At 36.6% G+C, this 27811-nt stretch overlaps 1 long non-coding RNA gene across 1 annotated transcript; it reads right to left on the reverse strand.

The window, feature by feature from the left end:
• Positions 1-6252: 6252 nt before the first annotated feature.
• On the reverse strand, positions 6253-26028 carry LOC132132801 (uncharacterized). The gene is made up of 3 exons (XR_009429085.1): positions 25792-26028; positions 18602-18676; positions 6253-6684 (listed from the first exon to the last, which is right to left on the reverse strand). It is a non-coding gene; the product is annotated as an uncharacterized LOC132132801 (long non-coding RNA).
• Positions 26029-27811: the final 1783 nt, after the last annotated feature.

Here is a 27811-nt window from a genome sequence, read left to right on the forward strand (position 1 = left end):
TATTATGAAGACGTGGAAGGTATTATCAGTAACTTGTAAAAAAGTAACTGTAATCATATTATGAGCAATTTACAAAGTACTACATTTTTGGAATCTGATTGCATAATCTAGATGATCAGTCACTACCCAGCACTGTTGTCAGGAATACAGTGGACTGCAATGAAGGTTATTCTGCTCTGAAATCACATCGAACACAAGTGCAAATAGGCTGCATTTTCTTTCTTTAATGGGTCACCAACTGGTCTGGCTTCAGCTAAAGCAGTGGAAAAACTCTGGTGCATGTGCTCTCACTGTGTTGCGGCTGTAGATTCGCTGCAGTGTTCTTGAGCTCATGGGGTATGAAGCTCTTGTTTGACGAACAGATCACAGGTTCATTATATTGGCCCCAGGCTTGGGTTTAAGTCAGTGGGGGTCCAAGGGCCCCTTTTAAACAGTAAGAGATCCAGTTGTTGCTACGGAGATTGTAAACACAGCTGTGACTTTCCTGTGTATGCATGTGTATGCATGGCCAAACCGACTACACATCTTATTAAAGCAAGATCAACCTGTTTCATCAGAATCATGAATAAATTCTTTAACTTTTATGTAATTTTTTTTCTCCTTACTTTATCTCGTTGGCGAGATATAATAATGTAAGGGTGACAATAGATCTGCCCCTACAGGTCAAGCACGTCTGCTTAACCTTTCATCTGAGAAAGGCCACCTCACAAAGAGCTACAGGAAAATGATCTTGTCATTACCATGGTAACAGGCAGTTGGATACCAATCAGACTTGAGAGGGGGAGCATGTATTCAAAGTGCTACATAAATCTGAAATTGCTGTGCAATTTTCTCTGGCAATTATCCTAAAAAGGAGAGAGAGGACAAACTAAGAAGAAACAGGGGGGATACTCACATCCCTTCTATTTTGAGAGCTAACGACTAGGAGGACAAACTAAGATTATAAACTAATCCATTATACACTATTTAGTTTTATTTGTTATTAAAATTAATTCCGCCAGCTGCATCAAAAAATGTCACTGACCTACTGGTTTAAATCATTTTTCTAACCAAATGTATGATACAAAATTAAAGGAATAGTTCACCCCAAAAAAGAACATTTGCTGAAAATGTACTCATCCTCAGGCCTTCCAAGATATAAATGAGTTTTTTCTTCATCAAAAAAATGTATCATTACATAACTTGCTCACCAATGGATTCTCTGCAGTGAATGGGTGCCGTCAGAATGAGATTCCAAACATCTGATCAAAACATCACAATAATCCACAAATAATCCACACCACTCCAGTCCATCAATTAATGTCTTGTGAAGTGGAAAGCTGTTTGTAAGAAACAAATCCATCATTAAGACATTTTAACTTTAAACCATCACTTCCAATCAAAATATAAGTCCATCCCCTGTTGTCCTCTCACATCAAAATCCACTGATATATTTGTTTAAACATTGTTTTGGACTGTTTCTACTTCTAAACTGTGCTTGATCTGGACATATTTCTCTCCTGATTCAGACAAAATGACTTTTTTACATGAGAAAGCAATATTATAGATAAAGGACTCATCTTTTAGCCAGATTTTTTTTTTTTTGATTGTGTTGATGTTTTTATCAGCTGTTTGGACTCTCATTCTGATGGCACCCATTCACTGCAGAGGATCCATTGGTGAACAAGTGACGGAATTCTACATTTCTCCAAATCTGTTCCGAGAAAAAAAAACTCATCTACATCTTAGATGGCCTAAGTTGAGCTATTCCTTTAACAGTGTAAAGTTTCAGTATCTTATTATAGCCCTTGGTATATATTCTAAAAATGACTAAAATTTCAGACTAAATTGTTTGCCATTTAGTGGATGTCCCAATACTAGACTTGACCCATAGCTGACACTGACGTCCACCTTCTGCTATCAATGAATGTCTCACAAATGAGACCCAAGAGAGACATAATCCACTGAGCATCATAAAGGGTCATTGATTATCACTGAATGTGCCCTATGAGGGCGAGTCATGTTGACCTGGATTTAAACAATGGTTGACCCATCATTAACGTTGAGTGTGGAGCGGCTCTATGGTTCCCAGAGGACACAAAACAGTTCCTAGTGGACTGAGAATCATTGAACAAGCATTAAAATGACATCTATTTGCTCTTAAAACTACAGTAATTAAATAACCATAATTTATGAGTGTTTCTTCAACTATGGGCACTGGACAGACTTTTCATACTCTTAATAGTTTATTTTTGTCTACTAACAACGTCCAACTCTGTGTCTGTGTGTGTTTGTGGGCTAAATATGCACCATAGGAGAAATATGTAATTTTAGTAATTTTGTCATAAATATTTAGACAATATCTCAATTATGTTTTGTGTTTAATGGTATTTTGTGGTTGAAATGCAATTAAAAAAACAAAAACTTTTCTTGCTAAGGCTAATTTCATTGCTAGCATTTTGTGCATCTTAAATACACCCAATTAAACAGTATGTTCATGATTGTTGCATAATTTGACAAAACCGCAGCTTGAATAGAATATGAGAAATGATATTTACCTTGATTCTGATCTCAAGCATGGTGCTCAGTGACACTGTTGTTACCAAGTTTGAACTTCTGAAAAAACTTTATTAGCAGTAATACTGTTGACAGTGATGGAAACAGTCTCACAACCAAGAATACATAATTTGTTTTGTTTGATTTAAACACACATAATAATAAAAATATATATAGTGAAATTATTTATGATCATTTCACTCTTTGTATAGATTATTTTTTATGGATTTTCTGAATCTATTGACAAACTTGTTGTGGGACTAGAGTAAAACAATAAAATATATATATAAAATGCATTTGAAAAGTAGGAAAATTAAATGATGAAGGCAAAAATGTTCCTAGACTGTTTTAATGTGACCTTAATATAACAGATGAAACAATGAAATCTGTTAGTTTGAATAGAAATCATCACCTAAAAGTGTCAGAAGTTAAAGATTCACCACCTTTCAACAGATTGACATGAATGTTTCGTTTTCATATGGAAACCTGTTTTTCTGAAATATAAACTTAGAATTGCGAGATATCATTTTCTAATTTATTTTCTTACAATTCCAAGTTTTACATATTCACAAACTTAATTCTAAAATCAAGAAGTGTATGATGGTCACAGACTCTTTTTTTTAGCTTATATCATATCATGTTTGATATTTTCAGCTGATTAAAAAAAAAAAAAATTTTCAGCTGATTTTAGAACAAATTGTTTTCATTCGTCACACATCTTCTAGCAACAAGGCGCATGAGTTTGTTATGATCGGAACAACTTTAAAGTCTGGTAGAGTGTGCTCCTCAGTCGTTTGGTGTATGATTGCCCGTTTTTCCGTTTCGATTTTAAAAGTCATATAGTGTTTTCCAGTTGACATCACATTGGTTTTTTTATTTATTTTGCAATTCAGATTTTTTTTTCCACAGAATTAATCTTACAGTTATATATTTTGTTTTTCTTCTGTGGCACCAAAATTTTTTATTTATTGACATTAATTCTCGCAATTCTGACAATTCTTTTAGATATAAATTCAGAATTGTGAGAAGAAGAAAAAAGTCTGAGTTGTGAGATTAAAACTTGCATTTACATTTATTTATTATAATTTTTTACCCTGTGGCAGAAATAAGCTTCCATATTTTCAAACATGCAAAAATACGGATATAATTTGTGACAAATTATCTACTCATCAAAATACTACTTCTAACATTTGGTGGTTTTCTGTCCCATGGATGGAGGTAGTAGTTTTTAACACGACATAGGAGCAGCCGGCAGAGCCCTGTTATTGAGGGGTGGGGGGGAGGGGGGTGGACGACAAACTTGCTTAAAGTTCTCAAGGAATCATTTCTATTTCACACTCCACTTGGCTGCTGATTTGAGATTGTGTGTTAGCATAACAAAGCTGCAGAGCCTGTGAACTTGGGGGACCTTTCGACCCCGCCGCTCTGGCGGTGAATAGGCTTTGGCTCTGCCAATAGAGCCCCTCCCTACCTCTCCTGTTCGTGGCTAAATTGTTAATCAGGGTAATTTAATATAGTTTTCAATATGCCTCATCTCTCTTTGGGAGGGTATTCACAGTTTTCCTCTCCGCCCGAGCCGAAAACACCCCGTTCTTTCATGCAGCCCCAGACAGGCAGCTGCAGTCTGGCCTCCTCTGCGGGCTGAAGTGAGCCGGTATCATGCATTGCTGCGGTGAAGTGGGGAGCGAGTTGAGGTGGACGTGAATGTGGAAACCTCTTAGCCTTGTCTGACTCTAAGAATGGGGGAGAGACCCTAGTGGGGTTTGAGACCATGGCGGGACAATAGTCTGTCTCGCAGAGAGCCCGTCCCTCACACTGTCCATTGAGATGTCCAAATTTAATTTTCCCTGGATATGTTAAGCCATAGTTTAGCTTTCCCCATAGCTCATGGAAAAATATGAAATGTGCTGTAGTTTTTGTTTAGATAAATTATATACTCTTGCCAATTTAGCATTGAAATATATGTGTTTTTATTTTGCTTTCAAAAAGTTAATACACATCTTCATGTCGAAACTCTCTTTTAGGTATTTTAAAAACTGAATGTGTTTATTTAAATATTTTAAGACCCTATGAAATCAAAATTACAGTTTAGTACAAGCCTTTTTTAAGGCAATTTATGCTAGCTAAGAGCTGAAGTAAACTTGTAGCTGACATGCATATCTACTTACTCTTTAGGGGAAATGTATTGTCTGTAGGGGCATATACATATTTGTCCCAATAAAATGCTTTAGAATGAGTATGACACCTTCTTCTATATTTATTGCAACTTTATAGCATAGCAAGTAGCAAATCAAGGTTTGTTGGTGTGGTTTCAGTTATATTTCTTTGGTTTTGCCAGGATGTGACAATTGATGCATTTTATATATATATTACATACTGGGTACTGGGCGGGGCTACAGTAAGAGAATGTTTAGTGTATTTGTATTACTATTTGGAACATTTCTTGAACCTTTTTTCAAACCTGCAGTGTGATTGTTCAGTGTTAATATAGATTGGGTTTAATGATGGTTTCAATAGCCTATCAGCCTAAATTTGCTAACTGCTAACATTTGTACAGTTCATAGTCAGATTTTACACCAAGCTGATATAAATAAGCTATTTCATTTGGACTTTTCCTGAAAGCAAACAAATATGGTTAAATTTTAGCCAGATGAACATGTTTAAAAATATACTTATTGCAGTAATGCAGAAAGACAAATCATGCACACTTTTCTCCAGAGACGACTTATGTGCTGCCCACTGCATGGCTTCTCCATTTATAAGAGTTGTAAGCTAATTACTGGAGGTACATTGTTAACTTCTGCTGCTTATTTGAATATTATTGGCTTGTTTAGAGTTTAATGATAGTTAATATACGCTCTGCATAAAGAAACACTGCACAGTCTTTATGAAGAGACATTGTGGTTCTCCTCACCTCCAGGCTGTGGAGAAGACTGTGAATCAAGCTAATTCATTTCAGCGGCACCTCGTCTAACAAGGGCCTCCTGAGAGGATGAGAGGAGGCTGTTAACATGAGGACCAGCGTCCACTCACAACAACACATACTGACCAGACACTAGAGCTCTCAACTCAATGATGCTGATATTGGCTAATCATTAATAATGGTGTGTTAATTATGTATGTATTATGTTTTTTTTATTTATTTATTTTTTCATTTTAATTGTAATATATTGAATAGCTTCCACTATTGAATAGTGGTTTTCCAACATATTTAAATAAGAATGTAGACCCCCCCGCCCCTTAATTTCTACCATAACAAAGTCATGTTTCTAAAAGTTTATTGTAAATGATTATTTCATTTGCTGCACAATTTGAAGTTCATTTTTGAAGCTTCGAGAGCCCCAAAAATGTTTAGCAGATATATAAGTTTAAATTTTTTCTCTTCTGACAAAATAGAATCAATGGAATAAATATAACAATTTTCACCCAATCAAACACTCTCTAGAATGCTAATGCCCCTCCCACTAAAATAACCTCCATATGATTAGCAAAACAAAGCAGCAAAAGATGATTTTACCTGCTAATTATCCAAACTAAAGGCTTTTGTTTCTTTCAGTTTCCTTGGGTTTTATAACATACAGTATCGTGTAGTGAAGTATGAAAGCTATATTAATATCCTTGATTAATGCAAACTGCATGCTCTTATGATCTGTGACATTTGGGCTGTTGGGATGAAAGATTAACACACACACCTGAAAAGAAAGAAACTTGAACATATTTTGATCAACTATAAGTGTTTATTTACAAATCTGTAAGTCTTTATGTATCATCATAAAAATACATACATATGTAAAACATTAAATATAAGCATATGCATTATGTTAAATACACATTTCTCCAATTCCTCCAAACCTTTCATTTCTAAAAAGAAAATTGCTTGTGAATATATACAGTATATATATATTTTCTAAATGTTCATGTGTTCAGTCATATATATACACACACACACACACACACACACACATTTATATAGGCAAATTTGATTTATATTATATATTTTACCCTTTGATTGAATCATCTTAGCCATCTTCGTATGATGATATGTGAACTATGATTGATGTTACTTTCACCATCACTGATGTGAAATAAAAGTATCCAGATCATATCCTTCCCATGATTCCTCTAGCATCCTTCATTTGTCTGCTGACCCTAAAAAGACAAAAATAATGCACTATAACTGTAGAGTAACATACGACATACAAACAGTTTCAGAGTCAAAGTACATGCATCTGATTTTTGCTGACATTTGTCTGCATGAGTTGGCTCTTAAAGACTGTATGAGGTTAAATCCATGTAAATGATGAACACATGGTGATTAGTTCAGGAGGAAGTTTGGAAGAGGAAACTGAATTCCTGATATACTGTTATCCACTTCCACAGAAGACAAATACGAGCTTGACAGATCAGCAGAAACTCATTTTCTAATACCATTCTTTTGCACTTGTCTTATTTTTTTCTATTCTGAAAAATTGTGTCCATTTGGCCTTTGGCTATGGTGAACTTGCTATGTTCTCCCATTACTTTAGACGTGGGAATGAGATGCGGAGATGAGATGAGATTTCTGAGTGAAATTAAACCATCATTGATCATGATGAGGGAAAGCGATCGCTTTTAATTCTTACTTTAATTACGGTCAGGATATAAATGTATCAATATAGGCCTACTGTGCTTTTTCAGTTCAGCGGATCCTGTGCTCTGTCAGGTCTATGAGGCATCAGAGAAATATATTGCTCAGCCGAAGCCAACATGAGAAACTTTTACAGGTACAAATGCTATTTTAAGGGTTATGAATCTGAGAGTGTGTGTGCTCACAGAAGGAGTCAGTCTTGTTAACACATCGTGATTTCACACCTAACCACCACTATCCTTTCAGTGTGTGTGTGCAAGAGCAAGACACACAAATGTATTTGATGTAGTTGAGTCACAAATATCTCATAAATGTTATGAATATGAAGGGCTTATGGCCTCTTGATTCTTCTCAGATCATTGCATATTTGTCTGACTCATAACTTGACACACAAAAAAAAGTTTACGTTATCTTTTTAGAGACATATCTGAAATGTTTATTCCTATTAATAGTCTTAATTTAGAAAAAGTGAGATATGAGGAAATTGTATAAAAGTCAAAATATTCATTGTATGTTGCAATGAGATTATTAATTTATTACATAAATGATTATATAAATTCACCCTTAATAATCAAGTGTTAGTTTAGTATCATCGTGATACTATTATAGTTTTTATTAATATTTTGAATTAGTTTTTATTTTTATATTTTCCATTTTCATTTTAGCTTTAGTTAAATTTTTTGTCATTTGGCTGTGTTTTAGTCATTTTTCTTTTTAAGTTTTAGTTATTTTAATACATCAAGTTAAAGTAAATTAAAATGAGAAATGGTTTAAAAATTATATTTAATTTTATTTCAGTTAAAAAAAAATTATTTCAAGTAACAAAACAGTTTTTAATGGGTTTAAGTATTAAACTATAATAACCCTGATAATAAACAAAATGTATTAATAATACATATATATACTTTGATTTCTCTTATAATTAAAAAAAATAGTTTTAGTGTGTTGTTTTATAGCCTTTTTGATGTATGTATTTAAGTGATCATACATCAATTTGTGTTTTATTTCTCTGTTATTCTTCTAAATCCTTTGTGTGTGTCTGCTTCTCTTCTACACAACCCTGACACTGTAAGACTTATTTAATGTATCAATTATTCTTATGCTAATTAGGGTACAGTTTCCCAAGGTTAGCATCACAGATGGCAACAAAACCTCACACGCATCTCGTCTTCCTTTACTCTCTGTCAAACTGTCTCACAAAGCTTGTAAGAACTGAGCAACAATATTTGCATACTTTTGTCCACTCTAATCCAGCATATCGCATACAACCCTGGTGTAGTGTAACACCACCACCCCCTCCGATGGCACACACATAACAAAACACACACACTTGCCTTTCTTTTCATTGTGCTTTGCTAGGTTATGTCATTTTCTCAAGTCTGAATCCTCCATACAGCAGTCAAAACAGAGGCAGCTTGAGAAAGTGATGTCATAATTGATGTTTATCTCTCGGCTCATGCCAAGCGCCAGCCGTGAGGTCATGACAACAGGAAGTGTTGCCATAAAACTCAGAGAATAATGCAATCAAATATTTTAAATCAAATATTTAACAAATAAAGCTGGATGAATTTATATGACTATACATTTATTAAAACATAAATAAATATACATTTACTTAAAATAATTGCAATATATATTTCTGTTCTGTTTTAATATATGATAACATTAGTTCCCTATCTGTCGGTCACTACGAGTTATGTCGAACGACATATGGGGTCTCACTTGGGAGGCCAATCATCTCTGAATTTAAGAGAAAACGCCAATGAAAATTGGCTAGTGGATTAACACACCTGAGCCACTCCCCGTGCCAACGGGTATAAATAGGGAGACAGGTGCATCCACTCATTAGATTTTTGCTTCGGAGCCGAGTAGTCGATGAGAGCAGTCACTACAAAGCCATTCATCTTTGTTTTAAAGAAGCTGTTCCTGGTCCGTGTGACGGCGCAGTACAGCGGTGTCCCTGTGACGGCGAGTCCCCTGGGCGCTTCGGCTAAAAGAGACAGTTTTCTAAAAGAGCAAAATACGGGCGATTCGCGTCTTTTTCAAGATGCCGTTTCGTCCGTGTCCTTCTGGATGCGGTCGTTTACTGTCTTCGGTGGACGGTCACGAGCATTGTCTGCAGTGTCTGGGCGTCCAACACGCTGAGGCTGCGCTCGTGGATGATGCATGCGTCTACTGTGGGCGTATGAACATGGCAGCGCTGCGATCGCGTCTCTCACTCCTCAAGGGGAGTGCAGCAGACCCCTCTGTCGCCACCCGTCCCGGTTTCTCTGGCTCGAGCAGAGGACCGCCGGCTGGCGCTCTGGGAGATCTGAGGGTTACAGTGAGAGCTTCTCCGCCGGGCCACGCCCCATGGACCTCTCACTCCTCCCGCAGGAGGATCGCGCTCACTTCCATCTAGAGGGTCGGGGACCTCCAAGCATTTTCGGTAAGTGAAGAGTGCCTTGTGTTCGGGCCGGCCTACTCTCACGTTGTCCTGAGACCCCGGCCTGGATACCTGCCCAAGGTTCCCACCACTCCCTTCCGAGACCAGGTGGTGAACCTGCAAGCGCTGCCCCTGGAGGAGGCAGATCCAGCCTTGGCGTCGCTGTGTCCCGTAAGAGCGCTTCGCATATATGTGGACCGCACCCAGAGCTTTAGAGGCTCTGAGCAGCTCCTGGTCTGCTTTGGAGGTCAGCAGAAGGGGAAGGCTGTCTCTAAGCAGAGGTTGGCCCACTGGATAGTGGATGCCATCGCCTTGGCTTACCATTCCCAAGGCGAGCCGTGCCCCCTGGGGGTGAGGGCCCACTCCACACGGAGTGTGGCCTCCTCCTATGCACTGGCGCACGGCGCCTCTCTTTCAGACATCTGTCGAGCTGCGGGCTGGGCGACACCTAACACCTTTGCAAGGTTTTACAACCTCCGTGTGGAGCCAGTTTCTTCCCGTGTGTTGGGTAACAGGTAATTAGCGGGAAGGGCTGGCTGGGTGTCACGCTTGCTGCGCCATTCCCCCTAACACGGGGATGTGAGCGCCTTTCTTCTCCCAGTAGAGTTCCCCGGTTGGCGTACCCTGGTCGAGCATCCTCCAGCACCCTCGGCAGTCAGACTTGGCGGAGCAGTCTGTCGCCAGGCCCAGTACTGGCGTTAGCATTCCTGGAGTTCCGGTCAGCCCCTGTACTGGGCTAGGTGTTCATATGGCTTGGTTCCCTACGGGTAATCCCATATGTGTATTCTTCCACGGTAAGGTTTCCCTCTTGGCAAACTCGTTTCTTCCCTTGACAGACCCGTTCTGTCAGTCTCTTCTGGCAGCCGTTCCATCCCTACTCCAAGGTAGGACCTGCCTCAGAGACCCCTTCCATATGTAGTACTGCCCCCTGGGTCAGTCCATATCGGTATATCCACATGTCACCTCCCTACGGGTAGGATGTGGTCTCCGTAGCGACCTTTTCCTAGGCTCGCTTCCCCATTGTCTTGCCAGCTGAAAGAACAAATAGGGAAGATTTGAAGCAATCTTTCTCTGAAGGTTGAAATCCCTTCCATTAACTTTATGTGGGCGGAACAGCAGCGTGGTCTTCTCCAGCAGCGATGTACTCACCCTTTGGCCCCTTCGGTACCAAGGTCATTGAATTTGCGCAGGGGCTTTGGGAAGGTTACGACCTTAAGCGTAGCTTTTGTGGCACGCCAGGGCTTGTCGACAATTGCAGCGCCACAGGGTTGTGACGATGTTCAGGTTGTGGCGTTTTCCATAGGACCCCATATGTCGTTCGACATAACTCGTAGTGACCGACAGATAGGGAACGTCTCGGTTACGTACGTAACCCTCGTTCCCTGATGGAGGGAACGGAGACGTTATGTCCCCATGCCACAACCTTGAACCGTTCGCTGTTGCCGGGACACGTTCTCGGCTCCTCAGCGTAAAACCTAATGAGTGGATGCACCTGTCTCCCTATTTATACCCGTTGGCACGGGGAGTGGCTCAGGTGTGTTAATCCACTAGCCAATTTTCATTGGCGTTTTCTCTTAAATTCAGAGATGATTGGCCTCCCAAGTGAGACCCCATATGTCGTTCGACATAACGTCTCCTTTCCCTCCATCAGGGAACGAGGGTTACGTACGTAACCGAGACATTATGATATAGGTTTTATATTATATATATATTATATAAAACCTATATCATAACTAATGTTATTATATATTAAAACAGAACAGAAATGTTATAAACTATATACTAAACATTTCTGGTCCTATTATTAAGGATTTTTTTTTTTTTTAATCTATAAAAATGTAATACACACACACACACACACACACACACATATATATATATATATATATATATATATATATATATATACAGTACAGACCAAAAGTTTGGAAACATTACTATTTTTAATGTTTTTGAAAGAAGTTTCTTCTGCTCATCAAGCCTGCATTTATTTGATCAAAAATACAGAAAACAATGTAATATTGTGATATATTATTACAATTTAAAATAATTGTTTTTAAATTTATTATACTTTAAATTATCATTTATTTCTGTGATGCAAAGCTGAATTTTTAGGATCATTATCACATGATCCTTTAGAAATTATTCTAATATGATGATTCATTATCAAAGTTGGAAACAGTTCTGCTGCTTAATATTTTTTCAGACCATGGGATACTTTTTTAGGATACTTTGATGAATAAAAAAAAAAGAAGCTATGTTTTTAAAATATAAATATTTTGTAATAACAATATTAAATACTGGTCAGTAATTTGGGGTCAGTAATGTTTTTTTCTTTCTTTTTTTAAATAAAATCAATACTTTTATTCAGCAAGGATGTGTTAAATTGATAAAAAGTGATAGTAAAGAAAATATATTATTAAAATATATCTTATTAGAATTTTTTTTTTTTTAATAAATGCAGTTCTTTTTAACCTTTTATTCATCAAATATATGAGACAGCAGAACTGTTTCCAACACTCATAATAAATCAGAATATTAGAATGATTTCTAAATGATCATGTGATAGACTGGATGTTACACATGACACTGAAGGCTGGAGGAATGATGCTGAAAATTCAGCTTTGCATCACAGGAATAAAATATTTTTTTTGAAAGTATATTCAAATAGAAAACTATTATTTTAAGTTGTAATAATATTTCACAATATTACTGTTTTTTCTGTATTTTTGATCAAATAAATGCAGGCTTGATGAGCAGAAGAAACTTCTTTCAAAAAGATTAAAAATAGTAATGTTTCCAAACTTTTGGTCTGTACTGTATATACTGTATATATTTTAACAAAAAATGTACAGTTACAAAATGCTTCTTTTTTCTGCTTCTTTATTCTAAAGAAGAACTAGTTATTTTAAAAATGTAATCTATATATGAGCAGCAATTTTATTTCTTTTTATTATTTTATTTTTTAACTCGAGTGTTATTTGAGTAACTATTTTTATAATTATTTGAGTTATTGGAATTATTCTGAATCACATCAAAATCTAATTTTATTCTATTTACTTTTATAATGTTTCTAGTCTTGGTGCCTAGGAAAATTGATGGACAAACTTAACCAGACAGTAAATTACATTTTTAATCATATCACAAATTATTTAGTTTCTGGTCTTGTTGCTCATTATTCATAACATAAGCACACATTATTCTAAATTAGAGAGGTGCTTGTTTTCATAAACTAAAAAAACTGACTTTTAAAGTGATTCAGCAGTTCATATTATTTTAAAGAATAAAAGTAGACCCCTATAGCCCCAGTTTCCTTTCTCTGAGCCCTGTCCTGGTTTAATGGCTCAGGGAGGCGGATGCTATAGTTCCTCTTTTCCCATTTCACACACTAGCCGAATATTACCCCCACAGAACGATGAGTTTTCGATCCAATGTGCTTTCTGAGATAACAGAGATACTACTGACTGAAGCAATGGCATGAAAGAGTGTCCATTTTCCCACACACAAAATAGTAGATAAATGGTTTGCAGCGCTCATAAATTTCCCAGATTCTAAAATGAACAAAAGACCCCCATTTCCAGCACATACATACTCATTAAACACACATATAGAGGCCATGTCATGACTTAAGGAGGGATTTTATGCCTGCTGTGTCTTATTATGTAAAATTAGGTGGGGGAGAGAACAGGAAGATGAAAGGGTATGAGGGGGAAATTATCCTTGCGCCAAACTCATCCGCTGTCTAATTACATTTAGTAACATGCTTTCTTCATGGGAGAGTGCTACATGAACCTCTCTCTCTCTCTCTCTCTCTCTCTCTCTCTCTCTTGAGTGCTTAGAATAGGAACTACTGCATATGTGTGCCAAGGCTGGAACCCAGATTTGTCATCCAGAAGGATGAATCCATAATTCTCTGAATCAGGAGGTCACACACACACACACACACACACACACACACACACACACCCACACACACACACACACACACACACACACACACACACACACACACACACACAAGAAACACCATTAAAAATCCTCATGTAAAAAAAAAAAAAAAAAAAAAACAAGCCAAGAAATAGGCTAAAAACAGTAGCCAAATGTATCCATGACATTTCCATGCAATTTAAGCACTTACTGTTTTGCTAATTGTCATCATTTTGTCATGGGGACCTTTAATATTTGCATTATGTTCAATATTACCGTAACTAACAACTGAAAGTTATGAGTAATTCTGATATAACACAAATATGAATTATAAGCAAAGCAAAGGTTTTTAAGAAAGAATATGACGTGTGTGTCGCATTCTTTAACGTTCCGCCTGCATAGAATCTTTAAAATATGTCATGCAACATTTCAACAGCTCAAAATGTGAGGATGAACGAAATGATCTGTGATTGGTTGTTTGATACGTCGGTCACACAGCCTCATGGGAGGGCCTTGGCCAATCAAAGCTGCCATGAATTCCAGACCTTCAGACAACGCGAGACTACAGGTGTGCACACCCTGGCACACCTGTGGCTACGCCATTGCGCATGAATGACGGAACTAGACAGTCAAAATTATTAGGATTACTGTATGCTTACCATAATGAATCGGGGTGAGGCAAAAAAACAGCTTGGAAGACAGTTTTTTAGTGTAGCCTTCTTGCTCATTAATGACATTTGTTCATTTCTAACAAACAAACAAAACAAAACTCAAAGTGAAGCTTTAATTTTGATTCAGCAGTTAATTATGGTTTCATTATTAATACATTTTATAATTTATTGAATATATATTATTTGTAACTTTTTATTATTATGATTATTATTAAGTGCCACACACGGTTTATAGCTTTAATATGCCTATTTTCACCAGAAACAAAATAGGACGTATTTTGTGTAGACACCATCTGGATTTTATTGATATTGGTTACAGATTACCATAACTCCCATTCTAATAGATTTTCATGTCATTCTCTCCTGTTGTGAATCCCCCCCCTCCCCCACACACACACACTCCTCCAACAAGAGCCTTCCGTGAGATTTTGACGTGAAGATGTCATGACAAGCTTGGCCTTTCTCTCTTTCCTGCGGCTTGTGCGGCCCATGGCCAAAAGGTTTTGTGGCGGAGGGACTCTCCCCCTCCGCTCAGCTTTACCCCTCTGGTTCCCATCCGCTTCCGAAGCTCTTAACAGCCCGAGCCGAGAGCTCGTAACCCCCAGCACACCCTAATGAGAGACCCGGGGACAATGCTGGCATTGTTTGGTACATCAGCTCAAGAACAATGGATGTTTACCCAAGCAGTTGTCCGTCCCAAACTCTACCGTTGATTACTGTTGGGTCTCCTGATTAACTCTGCTCCTCGCCCCAGCACAATGGACCCTTTGACTCAGCCACTGTAAGCCCCCTCCAATTTGTCTTCCCCTCCTTTTTCTCTCCATCGACACTCTTAACACAGAACTCCATCATGGGACCTGAGAGAGAGCAGTGTCTCTGGTAAGGATGAAATATCGCTGCTTAATCGCCACTCACTTCAGCAGAGAGACATTAAGAGAGGAATGACCAGTAGGGACTCGAACTTATGTATTGTAAAAAAAAAAAAAAAAAAAACATCTCAAAATGATTTTAGCATTAAAATAAGAGATTCAAGTGAAAATGATTCTTAGTAATCTAATATATATTTAGCAGAGTGTTTAAAAGCTGAATATGGCTTGACCTGTCACACTTGCATTTGTATGTGTTTAGAAATAGGCTAAATTAATTAAAGTAATGTGATGTGACATTCAGCCAAGTATGGGGACCCATACTCAGAATTCGTGATTTGCATTTAACTCATCCAAAGCGCACACATACACAGCAGTGAACACACACCCAGAGCAGTGGGCATCATTTATGCTGCAGCGGCGGGGGAGCAGTTGGGGGTTCGGTGTCTTGCTCAAGGGCACCTCAGTTGCGGCCCGAGACTCGAACCCACAACCCTAGGGTTAGGGGTCATACTCTCTAATCACTAGACCAAGACTTTCCCTTCCACAACTTCCAGAACTTCCAAGTTTGACTATCTCTTCATGCATTAAATATAGTTCAGACCTTTTTACTGATCATAAAAGCTTGTAAAACTGCTGTTTGCCAACGCAAAATATATGCCACATGCTATTTAAATCATTCAAGTGCATGGAATTTAAATGCATGATACTGTTCAAAAGTTTGGGGTCAGTAAGATTTTTTAATTTTTTTGAAAGAAGTCTTTTATGCTCACCAAGACTGGATTTAATTAAACAAAAACGCTGTAAAAATAGTAATATTGTATTATTTAAAAGAAAATAAAATTTTAAAATGTGTTTTCTATTTTAATATATTTTAAAATGTACACTTTACTTTTTAAAGAACAGGATTTATTTGATATACAATTTGTAGCATTATATATTTCTTTTAATGCATCCTTGTTGACTAAAAGTATTGAAGTAAAAGTAAATTTTTTTATCACCCGATACTTTTGAAAATGTATATTTGAATACTGGATCCCATAGCATACATTGCAGCAACAGAAATTGTTGTGGAAATTTATATCATCAAATCTAAAAAAAAAAGACATGTTATAGCTATACTATAGCAAAACATAGACAAAATGGTTTCCATTAGCTTACACTTGTACGTATATTCATGCAGCCATGTGTTATCAATGATTTTGATACAAACTTTCACACAACACATTTCAGATGTAAATCCCTGTGCAAAATGGGTTTAAAGTAATCCTGGAATTATAGAGCATGTAAATTTAAGTCCAGCTTCACACACTCCTCCTCCTCCACAGCATCACTGCACATATCGTTTAAAACAGCCTTCAAACTTTGTGCAAAATGCATTAACACAGAGCAAACGAAAACATGAGATCTGTTGGGCTACAACTCAATGCATCTAAAACAGTCAGTCTGACAGTATGAATTCTTGCATCCAAGCTTTTCCCTTTCAATTTAATTTCTCATGCATATTTCATTATATCAGCTTATCAATCTATTTAAAACAACTCTGCAATTAATTTATGTGCTTTTCGAAATAACGTGCAGCTCTGCAGTGTGTGTTTCTATGGCCGTCAGCACTGCATCATGCACACACACACACAGCGCTGAACGTCTGCAGTCGGCCCATCTGCCCAGCAGAGCTGCTCAGCATCCAGGCTCCAATTTTCAGATGAGGCCCACACAGATTAATAAATCTTTAAAATGGTGCTGACTATAACGGCCTCATTCACACGCTCTCCTGACACTATGTGTCTGCTGCGAGCCCGGCATTAGACATGCAAGAATGTTAATGTCGACACGCATTATAAGAAGCTTGTGAGGCGTCTGTCTGCACGCTGGGCCTGTGCACATCTCGCCATATTGTGTCTGAGAGAGAAGCACGTCTTGTCTGGGGTATGAAAATCCACTTTTAATAGTGGGACAGACATGCCGATAAATTAATACTGTAGAACATGCGGCCTAAACATGAAGCATTTTGTACCTATTATTTTAAAACAAAACTCTGGTCTAAGAATTAAATATTAATGAAAAAATAATAATACATAGAAATATTAAAATATAAGTAATATAAATCAGTGTTAGTTTAATAACATTGAGAAACTATTATATTTTTATTAATATTTTGAATCTGTTTTAATTTTTTATTTTTTATTTTAGTTAAAGTTGTAGTCATTTTTCTGTGTTTTTGTCTATATACTGTAGTTTTTATTATTTTTTTATTTCAGTTTTAGTTCTAGTTATTTTAGTATATCGAGTTAAACTAAATTAAAATTAGACATATTGCCTTGGCAACTAGTTGAAATAAAAAAATATTTCGGTCAACATTTATTTATTTTTTTTAGTTTCTTTTCAGTTTTAGTTAACTATGATACAGAAATGATCTATCTTTTTGGGGAAAACTGTTATAAATATATGCTAATTTAAAGAAGAAGTTTTTTTTGTAAAAACATTAGTGCACAGGGAAAGACACCTGTTTTTCTTTTTTTGTTCTCTTTTCTGGTTCATTCAAAGCATTTTGTCTCCTGCTTAACCCAGCACTTTAAGTACACAGTGAGGGGGATGATTGCATCACAAAGGAAAGCACCAAGTCCATACCCCTATTTTGGCTTTGCAATTTGCATGTATTTGCATGGTTTTATTATGCACATGCCTTTTGTTCCCTGGGTGGGAACCATGAAAAAAAAAAAAAAAAAATGAAGCCTGTGCAAATCCACCTCACACACTCAAAATACACATTTATGGTTGGATAGGAAGATTTTGATGAAATCTGGACTGCTAATATTTACACAGCGGTGCATGTTTAGCAACAATCAACAAATTAGCTGCAAAAAAAAATATTAATATATTTATTTTTGGATTGTTTTGTTGTTGCTTATTGATATTTGCATTTTGTTTTATTCTATTATTAACACTATTTCTGTGCAAACAAACACACACACACAAAACGGTTTCAGCTTCATGCAGACCCACTGTTTTGTAATTATAATCTAAATATCGCATCATTAGTGTTTGCTATCACAGAGAACTTCAATGGGAGTCTAATGTAACAGTCCAATTCATCCGACTTGATTTGAAGAAATAGGTCATGGGTTTAATGTTGCCTTTGGCCTGGTTTTCTAAACCACCCTGATTCAGACACACACACACACACATACCGTGATTGCTGAGTCTTCTGGCTCAGTAAACATTTCTTCTAATCAAAGTCATTTTTGCAGTGCAATAAAGTCTTTTTTGAACACATCATTGGCATTAACACTGCACCATATCATTAAAATAATAATCACAGCCCATGAGCTTGTGTCTCCCACCTTTAACCCCTACTCAACCACTCTTTGCACCAATATTATTTTTTTCTATTTATTTTTCCACTCATGTTTTTGGTCATTTGCATGCATATCTTTGTGCTTTTGGATTTGTATGCAGTGGTAAAACAAATCTCAGATGTGCATGTGTCTATGAATGGTCCGCAGAGGATGTTCACATCCCTTTTTCTGGTCTCTGGCTCTCCACTCACCTCATGTTGCATCAGCCTCATGAGGCAGCACTGCCTCCACTTCCTCCTGCGGGCGACTCCGAGCTCCAGCTGCCTCTAACACACGCAGAGAAACACAAAGATTTCACATTACACCCACAATAAAGGCACATACTATTCTGTTAGATTTACTACATAATGGTGAGCTCAGAGGTACATATAATGTTCAGATTTTCATTTGCCATACAATTTTTAATTGGATTCAAACAACACATTCTATCAGTTTATGTATCCCTGGGGAATTGACCCCATGACCTGCTGGTTGGGCTACATTTGTATTTACACCATACAGGCTATATTTAATGCCAATTCATCCAATCACTTTTAGTGGACATTATATGATTATAGTTGAAAAGAAATAACAAAGGCCACAGCAAAATCTATGCACTTAAAATGTAAAAAACACCTCAACTTAATTTTTAAGCTTAAGAACTCATAAAACATACTCATTTTCACTGTAGAAAAGCAGAACTATAACGTCTTCATCCAGGTGGTTCTATACATGCAACGAGACTTTGTATAATGGTGAGCTGAATGTCGCAAATTAAGAAGTACATATAATTTCTAGATTTGCATTTTCGATACATTTTTCCAAACCAACTTTTTGCATTCAAACAATATTTTTTTTTTAGTTCATGCAAACCTGGGGAATCAAACCCATGACCTACTGGTCAAGCTACATTTTATTTACGCCACACCAGGCAACTTTTAATGCCATTTTACGCTGTAACTTTTAATGGATAGTATAGTCAGAAAGGAAAAATAAATGCCACTATCAAAATCTGTTAATGCTCAAGCCACAGATGTGACTCGAAAAGTGATCAAAATTCCTCCCTTGTATCAATTCACTATAAAATGTTTTCAATTGTTTTATAGTGCATGAGTATCAATGGCTCCTATTATTGCATGAATATCTTAAATGTGTAAATTATTAACAGCGTTTCTCATGTCTGTCATCTATCTGAACCTGTTCTTTTCATATTTCATACATACGATTGATGTGACTCTAAAAGTGATCAAAATTCCTCTCCTCGGTATCACTGTACTATGAAATGTTAAACATGTTTGAAATGCGTGCACTGTTCTGATATTTATACATTTAAAATGTATTTAGTGTGAATATAAGCTAAAGAAGTCATAAAACACATTTGTTGAAAAGAAGAACTATGTTTTCATGCCACAAGAGCCAATATAATGGTGAGCTCAATGTCTCGTATTCAGAGGTACAGTACATATAATATCTAATTTTACATATAATGTCTAAATTTACAGTTGTCATACATTTTTATCCAAATTTAGAATGGAATTAAATAACACATTTTATCAATTCATATTCCTGAGGAATCGAACCCATGACCTTCTGTTTGAGTACCAGGGAAATTTGTATGGAATTTTATGCAATAACTTTTAATGGACAGTATTTGATTATAGTCTAAAAGAAATAATAGAGGCCACAAGCAAAATCTGTGCATTTATTTCACAAGTGCACAAGTATCAATGGCACCTATTATTGCATGAATATCTTAAATCTGAATGAATTATTTACAGCGTTTCTCAAGTCTGCCATCTAGCTGTACTTCTTCTGTTCGTAATTCATGCATGCTACTAATGTGACTCCAAAAGGAATCAAAATCCTTCTCTTTCATATCACTATACTATAAAATGTTAAGCGTGTTTAAAATGTGTGCACTGTTCTGATATGTATGCAAATATACAAGTAATGTGTACGCAAAAGAAGTCATAAAACACGTATTTGTTTTCGCTGTAGAAAAGCAGAACTATCTTCATCCATTTGGTCTTTTTAAGTGATTTATACTGTACATGCGACGTTGAATCAAAACACAAGATGCCAAAGGCTCTCCTGAGAATCTCCAGGCATTGTGATTACCACCAATCATATGCTGGAACTCAGGGTGCTAAATCAATGAAAATGGTGCTAATTAGAAAACTGGTATTCATGGTAACGGGCAGCCATTGTGCTGTGACATATGCAAAGTGTGCGACGTGTGTGTGTGTGAGTGTGTGCCAGCAGACATTTTGGGATTGCCCTTTCAGTCTCCACTGCCAAAGCCATAAGATGGTGGCAAACAGGAAGCATCGCTTCCACAATGGACAATGACGTGTTCGGAGGTGCCCATGAACCGCTGACAGTTAATCGAGGGATGTACTGTATGTAATATCATTTTCAAATTACATCTTTTCAGCATCACACAAATCGATGCTTTTATTTCTTTCCCTGAAGTAAAAAAAAGCTTTATTTTAATATTTGATTCTCAAATGAATTTTGGTTTTGTCAGAATACAGAAACATATCTTGATAGTTTTATAATTTTTTTTATAATTACAGATCCTTTGTGTTTTCATTTCATGATTTCATGCTAGCAATAATTCCATGGTTACTAATAATTCCAAGCAAACAGGTTTTAACAACCCTGAACACTATGGAAATATATTTGATTTTTCCCCCTAAGTTATGTTTTGTTTTTTAGCTCGGGTCTTCAGTGTGACCTCAAGTGGTGACCCGTCTGACCTCTGATGTCCTCTGTCCCAAAGGAATAAAAGTTCAGAGGTTTTTATTCGGTCTTGCTATCAATGCATCCGTCTGTTTGCCCTCAACTGAAGGAAAAGTGTCTCCTCGTGTCTCTCCATCAAAATCCCAGAGTCTCGTATTAATGAGCCGGCTCAACGTTTATGAAGTACAAAGTCATCAGCTGTTGTCGTAAAATATTAGAAGATTATCACAGGATATCAGTATTGGAAATTTAGTCTCAGTATATTTGTAGCCCATTCATTCATTCATTCAAGAAATTCAGCTTGTTTTAGCTGTGAAATACAGCTGAACTTTATAAACAACTGCTATGGATCAGTATTAATATCCTTCAGTGTTGATGCCAGAATATGTTCTCATTATAAATTGCTCGGGAAAGATCTAAGATAAAAATATCTCTGTGACTAAAGCACAGTAACACAAGGTGATTCTCATTACACTTATTGCTGCTGTAGACACACTGGCACCTCCAACTCATAGTCGGCTCGCCTCATCATCTCCATGGAAACCCCAATCAGCTCAAGAGCTCATCACACATGACAGATTTACCAAAAGTGGGCGGGCACATCATAACTGCAGTATGATTAGCAGATATTCTTGTGCTCTTTCTCACTCTCTTTCGGTAATAAATTATTTATGGTTTCTTTATTCAGTTGAAATAGAAAGTTGCTATAATTTTGGTAATTATATTCCTTATTTTTCAGTAAAATATTATTTAACAAAAGTCATTTTATGTTCTCCTCACCCCAAAACAATGAATAATAATAAATCAAAATAGGTATCCATTAAAAAATAAAATGCAATATGTGTGATCTAAAGAATGATTTGGATGATATATTTCAAATAATTTCTTTGAAATTGTATATTGTGTTCAGGCAAATGTTCTGACCACCAAAGTTTCATGTTTCCTTATTATTTTCTTGTGAGGCAAACAGGTTTTAACAACCCTGAACACTATGGAAATATATTTGATTTTCCCCCCTAAGTTATGTTTTGTTTTTTTAGCTCGAGTCCTCAGTGTGACCTCAAGTGGTGACCCATCTGACCTCTGATGTCCTCTGTCCCAAAGGAAAAAAAAAAAAGGTCAGAGGTCAGCTTTTGCTTCATGGTCAAATTCAAGTTCAAGCAGACCATCAAAACTGATTCCATATGATAAAATACACATTACAGTAACAAATATAATGTCAATATCATTACACAACACCCAGAAACCCAGAAATGTAGCAGAAAACACTACGATAACACAAATAAAAAATAAAAATTGAATAAAACCTAAATAAATGTGATGGTTTGCCCTGGAAATTCCCCTTTCTGCATTGATTATGAATTATGAAGTGATTCATTCTTTTTAATTATAAAACATAATCTTAAAATACATTTCATATACATTATCTCCAAAAACTATAATTCATACTACTTATAAATACATATTATTAAATATAAGTATATGCATCACTTTGTTAAATTTACTCCAAAAACTATGAGGTAATTCAAATGTGTGTGTATATATATATATATATATATATATATATATATATATATATATATATATATATATGCACTTTTAAAATCTTTTAAAATATTAATGTATGGTCCCTTATAAGATAGCTGTGTGAAACGTTATTTTAAAAAAAATTATAATATATTCCAGAACATTTGGAATTCCTAACATTTCTATAGTATTAACAGGACTAAATGCCAATGTGAATAATGAATTATATTAAATTAAAGATATTAAATGAATATAAAAGCAGGAGCTATGTTAAGGCTTTGGTGATAGAAAGTATATTTTTAAAAAGGAAAGAAAGAAAGAAAGAAAGAAAGAAAGAAAGAAAGAAAGAAAGAAAGAAAGAAAGAAAGAAGAACAACATGGTAACAATATTCCTAATGTACATGTATAGGCATCTGCTTGATGTGTGAGAGAGCGACACTAAATCAGTTGTCAGCTCTTGGGGCCTCCACGTCGGCCTAGTCGTGAATAGTTTACGAGTCGTGTGTGGATGTGTAAGTACAGCATCAGGTTAAACATTCCCGTCACACACAGGCTCTCCAGCATCCTCCATTCACCCCATCTCCGCTGTTCCACCCTCCACAGAGATGCAGATGAGCAGGGCGCACTTGGGCCCCCCCTCACAGGGCTGTCTGTCATATTCTGCCCCAGACAAGACATTGCCCACTTGCCCTCGAGCGTGGGAATGGGGGTCCAAGGGCGTTCACATCATCTCCCCCACGTGCGCTCGACCGCATCAATTAAGGATGAGTTTCTTTGCCAATTCCTTCCTCCAGCCCATTATGTCCCAATTATTTCATTTGAGGAGCTTGAATAAGTCCAGAGTCAACGATACTCGGACGCACGTGGGTTCCAATGAGCTGACAACTACAACAAACTTACGCCTTTGTCTCCTATGTGCTTAGCATTCATCCTTTCATCCAAAAGCTTTCATTTTATTCCTATATATGAAACAAACCATCCTGAAGCGTTTGCACGTACAACAATGCATCCAATGCCTATATTTCACCGATATATTTAATGCTCCACGTTGAGATGCTGATAGAAGCGGTTCTTACTTTCGGTTATCTAGCTTTATGACGACCAGCACACTCATACAGCTAGATAACCAAAGATAACAACACGCCTCCAACGTGATGTGTCACACCACAACAAGTGCATTAAGCCCATTTGCCCCAATTACTCCAAGTCAGCAGATGCGAGTGATTGGTTGAACCCCAAAACAAAACAAAAAAAAACAAAAAAAAGAAAGAGAGAGAGAGAAAAAAAGAAAGTTCCTTTCAAATTAGATCGATCCCATCCAACTTGGCTATCGCGCGTAATTGTTGAACTTCTTAATTCTTGACTCGAACGATTTAGGTAAACCTACAGTAGCCTACATGACGCGAGCCTGCTACATCCATCCATAGCAGCGATGATTCGTTTATTCCAGTCGGAGCTCGGCTTGGCTGGATTTACAGTGCGGTACGCATGAAATCCTGCGTATCCAGGCAAGAGAATAAACGGGCACGCAGCAAAAAACGCAAGACAGCATCGGAGCTGGGGAGTCAACACATGCGTACTTGGGTTTCAGTCGCGTATCATGCGTAAAATGCGCGCAGGTTTGATCTGGAGGCATTTTCGCTCCTCTTGCTCGGGGTAACACCATGACGTCCTTATGGCACACGGATGACAGGACTGACGCACTCAATGGGCTCCATCTCTAGTGCCCAAAATACGCACAAACCTCGTGAGGTCAGAGGTCTCGAGGTCGCGCCAAATTTAATTTGGAATTAAGAGTCCATTTGGAAACACACGCGGCGACGCGCACCGACTTGTCCATTTTCTGCAGTGCAATTATGAATATAGACCAGGATCAGAAATGAATAACCAGGGATTGGTGTAAAAAAAAAGGGTAGGCTACATGAATTGACCCGACATATTTAATAATGTCTGCTTTTCTAACATTTTAACTATTTTATAGAATATTCTAAACTACTCTTTTTATTTAGATAAATATTTGTACGCATAAAGGTAATAAATGTCCCTGAAAATCACCTACAGATAGTAAATATTGCCCATTCATTTATGATCATTTTATAGAGCTCATCATTTCCGTTCTATTGGGTTAATTTTAGACACAAGAGTGAAACTTCTAGTTTGTTTGTTCAACAAAAGTTTTCAGAAACAGCATGTGCGGCATTCTTGGGACGCTTTTAAGGCTCTGCACTGCAATTATGAATTGTAATTAATCAATATGACAAGAATACGTGTCTCTTACATGTCAAAAATAATTTACTGATCTGTTGCAATGTAAATAGGCCTGCAAACATTTCAATATCATAATGCACAAGCATTTTCATTCTTCAGTTTGCCTTATTATAGATTCTCAAATAAATAATGTAAGCAGATGCACAACATTTCCTAACCATTATTTCACAACTAATTAAAAGCAATATCTGTATGTAAATAATCTAATTCTTGCTCTTTTACATATTTATTCAGTTAATCTTAGACAACACATAATCGACACATACAGACACACACATATAAATGTTTTTCATACTCCATTAGAAAATGTAAATGACCATACAAATGCCCTTATAAAAGATTTTCCCTAAATACTAAATGAGAGAAAATATCTGTTATCAGAATAAATATCTGTTATCTTTTATAGCAGCTCTTAATTTAACCACCCTGAAGCAATTAACCACTTAGGGTTTTCGGCGTGACGTCACACAGAGGACAATTAACACTTATTGATCCGTTATCTTTGCTAAACAGTCAGTGACTCGGAGGTCAGTAAAGCATGCGTTAATAAAGTCTTTCAGTTAGCAATGCTTGTTTTAAAAAAGGCGTTTGCTTTGGTAATATTTAAAAATGACATAAAATAATCATATTTCATAAGCAAAATATTATTTTAGAAGATAATAAAACATTTTGAATTGGCTGATTTATCCACATTTTTCTTTTCTTTTTTTCTGAAATGGACACCCGAGAAAATAAAACAGGCCAAAGGTTTTAAAAAGGATTATTTTTTATTTTATGAAAATGCAATAATTCTACACGAGATTAAAGCTACGGATTTCAAGTGGCCTATTTTTGCTAAATTAGAAGCTTGAAGTAGGCTACTTACATTCTCCTTGGACTCTCCCCATGGCACTGAAAAACCGGTCATCTGGATGTGAAACGGATAAACGAACATCCTCCATTAGAAATCACATCCACGAAATCCTTCCACGACTAGTTTGCTGAAGATGCACGAGGCATCGTCGTTTGAAAGCATCTTATTCCATCCCCAGGATGAGCAGGTGTGAGGGAAGAACAGAACTTCATCACATGGCTGCCTGAGCTCGAGAGCGAATGGAAAGTACGGCGCGAGCCCTGCAAGTTGTGAGGGGGGGGGGGGGGGGTTGTTTGCCGATTTCTGATCCACCCCTTCTACCTCTGCATTATACGTGCGATGAAATTAATATTTCATTCAATTGCCCAAACTTGCTCAGAATTTGCATTAGGAGTTTCTGTTGCACGAAGCTCTTCAGTGTACAAAAATATCCAAATGGTGTGACCAGGTGTGACATACCTGAATCCTGATGGGTGAAAAACGATGTGTTTTTCCAACTTGTCTTCATGCCCATGTGTTGTCTTTCATGCGTAGGCCTATCTACTGGCATTTTCAACAGTTCTGCTAATGTTATTCATTTCCCAATCATTAAGAGTGCCGTTTTTCTACTTATAATTATTATTTTAATTATTTTCTTATTAATAATGTCTATTATTTTGAGACTAAATTGATGCAGGGCTTGAGGGGGTCACGTTCAATGACGTCGTCTTGTTTGTTACGTGCAGCCATATTTAGATACAGCAAGAAAATTAGTGATGCTGAATATGCAAATCAAGCCATAATGACTGCAACATTCAGACGAAACAATGTCTCGTGCAACAAACCCGTCATTTTCTAGGAAAGATGATGGTCTACGAGTTTATTTCTGAAGCAAACATATTTTGGATGTTGATGTCGTTATTGGAAGAAAGAAATCAGAGCATGTGAGAAATGAACGCCTGTGATAATCAGCTGCTTGATGTGTCTTTGTGTTTGTCACCAGGCAGAACAGCGGGCTCATTTGCTTCAGGAGCTCCTCTGTATTCTTTTAGAATTTCAAACCTTTTTTTCTTTCTTCTTCTTCTTCTTTAGCAGGTGAGTATCTTGATTCGTCTAGAGCTGTTCGTCAGAATATTAAACATTCAGTTTTTCCATTGTGGATTATTATCATAAAGGATTTTTGTCTTGATTGAACAGTTTAGTTTTAAAGATAACAGTCGAGTTTTATTAAAACACAATGTGTATATTATATGCTGCAACGTCAGGCAGTTTTGCAACTAGAACACTTACATGTAACTGTTCTAGTTGTGTACTTTTATGAATTCAGACTAAAGGAAATCATTTCCTTAATCTTACTATTTAAATATAGGATGTATTCTAGATAACTAACAATAATCCTAAACATTCATTTCATTTTCAAATCCATTGTTTGGAGTGAGCATGACTCCGGCAGCTCCAGGCGTCAGATGTGTGTTTGACTGCGGTCAGATGTCTTGAGTTCATGCTGGCTGTCTCAGTCTGTCCATCATGGGGACACAAGATCAAATCGCAAACATCTTTGAATGTTTCTCATAATGTAAAATGGTATTGATCACGATAAAAAAAAAAAGAAAAAAAAAGGAAAATGTGAGTCTAAAAGTAAATCATGTTTTTAAGAATGCATTTAAAATATCTAAAATTTAAACATCTGTAGGCCTATAACAAAACAGTTATGCTACAATAGGTAAGACCATTTAGATCGACCATTTAGTTTTCTGTTATTGATTTACATTATTAGTAGCCTACGTTCATGAAAATAAAACAGCGACACACACACGTACAAACACTCATGATGGTTTTGCTCAGATTAAAATAACGGTGAAAATATCTTCTTTAAAACGTAGAATGTGACATATCCACTATTTACAAAGGTAAAGACCTTTGTAGTCACTGATGAACTCGAAGAAATCATACTCTCAGTGGTTTTAATGCAACACATTTGGATGCGAAATCTGTGCTTACCCTAATCATTTTATTGAATATTATCTTTTTTATTTAAAAATCTATTTCTTAT

Source organism: Carassius carassius, chromosome 49, assembly GCF_963082965.1.
Source record: "Carassius carassius chromosome 49, fCarCar2.1, whole genome shotgun sequence".
In the NCBI taxonomy this organism is placed as follows: Eukaryota; Metazoa; Chordata; class Actinopteri; order Cypriniformes; family Cyprinidae; genus Carassius; species Carassius carassius.